The 6000-nt window shown below is 35.6% G+C and overlaps 1 pseudogene; it reads right to left on the reverse strand.

Moving 5' to 3' along the window:
• Window positions 1–2243: 2243 nt before the first annotated feature.
• LOC130746997 (uncharacterized) lies at window positions 2244–3365 on the reverse strand (annotated as a pseudogene).
• Between the last annotated feature and the right edge of the window lie 2635 nt (window positions 3366–6000).

The raw sequence follows: 6000 nt of genomic DNA on the forward strand, positions 1-6000 counted from the left end.
AAAAGTGACAATTCCGACAAGTATCATCTCCTCATGTTCATAAGTTTTCTCTCTCATACTATTATTAGTAGGTAAATGATGTCATATTTATATTTTCTAATTTTTCAGTAATTTAAATATTTAATAATTCCATACTTTCAAGAATAATTATTGTATTAATATTTCGAGTTTATGGTCGGAGTCGGGTGCTTTATCCTTTCTTTTGGTCCTTGAGTCCTTCTGGTCTGTAGCTTTGGTCTTTGCTATTTCGGGATCGTTTGTTTTTTGTTGGGTTTAGGGTTCTAAGTTGTTGTTTAGCTTTTTGGTTTGGTTTCTTTTGGAGATCGTACTTCATTGGGGGGTGATTAGCTTTTTGTTTTTACTAATCACCCCCTTGTTTGCTTTTTTGTCTCCCTTTTAGCTTTGTTTTCAAAGCTGTAAATAATACACTCTTTCACTTTCTAAAAAAATTAATATGTCGTTTAACGATTATTAATGACATTAAACTAATTAACAAAATTCAATTGTGTCCCCGTACGATAGCTCAAGTGGTAGGAACAGAGGGACATATGGATTGGGTGGGGGGAGTTCCAGGGATCGATTCCTAACGGGTGCAATTTATCTTCCCGATGTAAAAAAAAAGTCAACTGTGATTTTTTTTCAAAAATAAATACTATATTAATATGACATTTGATGATTATTAATGACATTAGAATAATTAACATAAGTTAATTGTGATTTTTTTACTAAAATAGTTTATGTAATTTAATGGTTATTATTGGTATTAAACTAAAAAAAAGTCAATTGTGACTTTTCTACTATTAAACATATTTAACAATTATAGTATAATATTTTTATATCAAATTAGTTTAAGAATTTTTTTAATGATTATGGTTATTTTTTTAGGATTACGAAAAAAGCGAATTATTTAAATGGTTGTTAAATAACGTTGTAAATGTGGGTTGGAAAAAAAAAACATTGTGAATGTAACTAGGATCCTAAACATACCCTTTTTAAATGGCTAATAATTTGTAACGTAACTTTTTGTAATGATTAATGATTTGTGACATATCAATGACTTTGGATTAGACACAAAAGACAAACTAGTGTGTTTCACCCGTGCGTTGCACGACAGATTTTTATTTTCGGATTTTACCTATGATGATTGATATAAAAGAAAAAATAGTTTCACGAAAACAAAGATATGACTTTCGTGATTGAAATACAACGATGACAAAAATGTTGTAAATTGAAGATTTAAATACAGATAAACAAACAAACGACAACAATTAACGAATGATATAACATTGGAGTCAGCTACCATTTAACATATATAGATTAGTCTAATGAGTAGATAAATGTCTTGATAGAAATCTTCAAAGTTAACTATGTAGGGAATCCAAGTCTCCACAAACCATGAAGTTGCAAATACATAGATTTGTATAGATTAGATTAGGTTTATATGGTAATAAACAAAAGTTAGTTTCAATAGGCATTAAAATAAAATAATTTCTTTCAATTATAACATTGACTACTTTGAATACAAATTTTTTAGTTAATTTATATTAAAGGTTAAAAAGCACTTTTGACCCCTGATGTTTCAAGTTTGTGCAAATTCTGCCCTACTCTATTTTTGTCGATAATTCTACCCTCAATGTTTCACAAATGCGCACTGTCTACCCCTCTGTCTGTTTGACGTTAAAAAATTAACGGAAGGGGCTTAGTTGGCACTAGCAATGCCACATCAGCATCTACGTGGCGTGACACATCACTAATTATAATCAGAACTTGAAAAAAGAGGTGAGAGGGATTCAAACTCAAGTCATGTAAGTGGAAAAACAAACCCTTTTACCAGTTGAACTACATACATAATTGTCATATTTTGCAACACGATTTTATTTATATTATAACTTTTGTTCTTCCTTCATGCCACGTAGATCCTGAGGTGGCATTGCTAGTGCCAATAAAGCTCATTTCATTAATTTCTTAATGTCAAAGTGGCGGAGGGGCAGACAGTGCAAATTTTGGAAACATCGAGGGTAGAAACGTCGACAAAAATAGAGTAGGGGTAGAATTTGCACAAACTTAAAACATCAGGGGCCAAAAATGTTTTTTAGCCTATATTAAATGTTGTTTCCACTATGTAAAAGGATGAACGAGTAAAGATTGATTTTTTGACTTTTTTGTTACAAAATAATAACTGATTTTAGGATCAAAATCATAATGTTATAAAAAAAAACTTAGATCATTAGAAAACAAACCTTTTAGATGTTGTCAAACACTTCTTGGTGTACAACATTCTTTGTTGCATTTGAGAGGTTTCCTTCATCATCTAAAATCAATAATTTCAGCTTTTTTCTTGACTTCACTCTTGAAATAGCAACATAGAGCTCACCATGAGTGAAAACTGGTCTAGACAGATATAGGCCAACATGTGATAACGATTGACCTTGACTCTTGTTTATAGTCATTGAAAAGCATAATGTGACAGGAAATTGCCGTCTTGAGAATTTGAACGGTAAACCAGAGTTAGATGGTATTAAGTTCATTCGAGGGATAAATACTTTTTCTCCCATTTTTTACCTGTTAGAATTGATGTTGCAGTGACATTTTTTGTCAGATCTGTTACTATCAAGCGAGTTCCGATACATAAACCAATGGACTGGTCTATATTCCGAAGAATCCTAATTGGAACACCAACCTTCAAATTAAGTTTGTGGTTTGGAATTCCTGAACATTTGACTTCATTCATGAACTCAGAAGTGAACCAATCTCCTTCTATCTCTATGACCTCATCTGACTTTCATGTAGTGTCAAAGCTCAAATATTCCTTATCATCACCAGGAACCATGGAAGACATGAAATTATTGACATGCTCAACACTCTCCAAAATTAAGGGTTGGTGCCAAAATTGCTCTTTCTTCAAAGAATGAATGATTTTTCATGTTGGCAATCATTTTAGGATAAGCAAAATTCACCAAGCTAAGTATAGGATCATCTGATTTTTCTATCAACAAATATGGAGGTATTTCTATCATTGTTTGAGCATCATCAATTGTGTTCATCGTACCATCTCCAACTTGTAGAATCCATTATGCAAACTCCCTAGTTTTTTCATTGGTTGATGACGATGCAGAATTTTGTAATCTCATGTATTTGGTCAATTTCAATACTTTGCATGAATTCCATAAGTATGAAGAGTTAATTGAAGATTCAATGATATCTGCTCGGCTACCTTTCGGAACAACAGGAAGAATTTGCCTAAAATCACCTCCCAAGACCACAACTTTACCACCGAATGGTTTATCATAACCAAAATTCAAACGGATTTTCATGAGGTCATTCAAAGTTCTATCTAATACTTCAAAACAATGTTTGTTCAACATTGGTGCTTCATCCCATATGATCAAACTTTTCTTTTAAAGTAATTCAGCCTTTTGAGATCCTTGTTTGATATTACAGGTTGATATATCATTAATTGATATAGGAATAGAAAACCTTGAATGAACAGTCCGGTTTGTTTTTTTAAAGCATCAAATTTGCAAAAGAAAAGGAAGTTCACATAGGAAACAATTAGTATAACTATATGTGGAACACGATGGGAGTTTACACATAGTGGGTTGTTTTGGTTTATTTTTTAAATGCAGAAATTTGAAAAAAAAGGAAGTTCACGTAGGAAACAAATAGTATGGAACATGATAGAAGTTTATACATGGTGGGTGGTTATCAAAGGAAATAGACGTAGTGGGAGTTTAGAAAGTTGGTTTGTTTTTTAATTGCATCAAGTTTGGAAAAAAAATGAAATTCAGGTGAATAATGGAGGTTGAAATTAGGTAGTTGATTTTTTAAGTGAGTGAGAAGTTATTTACTAAGTGGGTGAGAAGTTATTTTTGTAGTAGCATTGTGAACAAAAAAAGTTACCCACTACATGATAGAAGGACATGTGGCAAGGAGGCTCTGAAATTTACTTTCGTAGCAGAATCAATGTGGTGATGCCACGTGAAAGGATTCTTCTTGGAGTGATTTTACTTTATATTATATATAGATGTGGTTTTGCTATCTATCTCAAAAAGAAAAGAGTTTAATGGTGTTGCACTGACAGAGTAAACCCACTTTACACAAACATTTAATAGCATTCTTACTTTTTGTCACGTCAGTTTAATATATTTTCTTGTAATTTAAAAAGTAAAAAAAAAACTCCCCTCAGCCATTAACAGGTCCTGTAGCACGGGGATTTTTGCCTTCCGTTTTCAATTCACCCTCTGAACCTTGGTATTCTCTGAATTCCGTTTTCTACTCCTTGTCTCCTCCAATTTATTCTTTGGTGGTGGCACAATCCCGGCGCTGCTATTGGCATAACAACCGGTACACCATAGGTTGGCCCAACCCAGTCCTCTCGTACTAGGGTTGGCTCCTCGCAGTTCTCCCTTTAACACCAACGGTAGATATGAACCGAACTGTCTCACGACGTTCTAAACCCAACTCACGACGCCGGCACAGTGCACCCATTGGTGTCATGACAGTCCGGTGGAGAAGCCCAATGACGGTACACGGTTGCTCTGGCCACGATTTGGCGATGGTGACTCAGGCTTGGGGAACGTCATTGATTGGGTTCACGGCGATTGCTACCACTGACAATGGTCCTGCAATGGTAGAGGTTAAGGTAACGATGAGATCTGGGTCAGTGAAGCTTATGGTTTAAGATTCAAATGCACTACCGTCCAGATCTTATCAGATGGGGGTTCAAGGCAATTCATGGAACAGGGAGAACGTGTTATGTTTTTTACCTGAATTTTATTTTTAATTGAACAAAATTATTTTAAAATAAATTTGACGTGGCAAAAGGTAAAAAATTAAGAATCATATTGGATGTATGTGTAAAGTGAATTTACATTGTCAGTGCAATTCATGGAACAGGGAGAACGTGTTCTGTTTTTTCCCTGAATTTTATTTTTAATTGAACAAAATTATTTTAAAATAAATTTGACGTGGCAAAAGGTAAGAAATTGAGAATCATATTCCATGTATGTGTAAAGTGGATTTACATTGTCAGTACATTCCCATTAAATTCAATATGTTGCTGTCAAGGTATTATAAATACCCAAGGCTTAATTGCAGTTTTCGTCCCTGATGTTTACCTCTTGTGCAATTTTGGCCCCCTTTGTTCTGATTGCGCGATTTAGATCATCTATGTTTCAAATTGTTAAAATTGGACTCCTCCGTCACATTGCCGTCCAATTTTTAACGGGACTACTATTCTCACCCCTATTTTTACTAATTACACCATCCACACATAATTAAAAAATTATAAAAAATAAAAAGAAATCAGAAGGTCCATCTTCTTCTCTTCTCCTCAACCTTCATCATCTTCTTCTTTTCTCCTCCTCACCCAACCACCACCATCATTCTCCTCACCACCCAACCACCACCACCACCACTCTTCTTCTCCTCCCCACCGACAACCCCCCAACCCAACCCACAAATTGCAAACCCAAAACCCCAACATCTTTGATCTTCATCCCCATCTACAAGCAAACAACAACAACAATATATCCAGAACAAATCAATAAATCAAACAAAGAAAACCCATAAAACCCCAATCCAGAAAACCTAGATTAGAACCCAAAAAATCCAGATTGAGAAAACCCATGACCACCAAGATTTCAGAGGAACGAAGAAGAGAAGGTCTGATTTAGATTCAATCTCTGAAGATGGGAGATGATGTTGCAACGAAGATGAAGAGGTGGGAGGGTTGAATTGATCTCTGGGTTGAAAGAAGGTGAAAAGGTGGGTGAGAAGAGTGAGTGGGTTGGGGGCGGTGGGTAGAGTGGGTTGGGTTGGAGAAGATGAAGGTGGGTGGCGGCGGCTGGTGGCTGTGGGTGGCGGGGTGGATTGGGGAAGATGAAGGTGGGGTGGCTGCTGGTAGCTGTGGGGTGCGTTGGGGAAGATGAAGGGGGGGTGGGGGGCCGTGGTGGTGGGGTGGGTGGTGGCGGTGAGTGGGGGTGGTGGCTGGTAGAAGGT

This window comes from Lotus japonicus, chromosome 1 (assembly GCF_012489685.1).
Source record: "Lotus japonicus ecotype B-129 chromosome 1, LjGifu_v1.2".
NCBI classification, from domain to species: Eukaryota; Viridiplantae; Streptophyta; class Magnoliopsida; order Fabales; family Fabaceae; genus Lotus; species Lotus japonicus.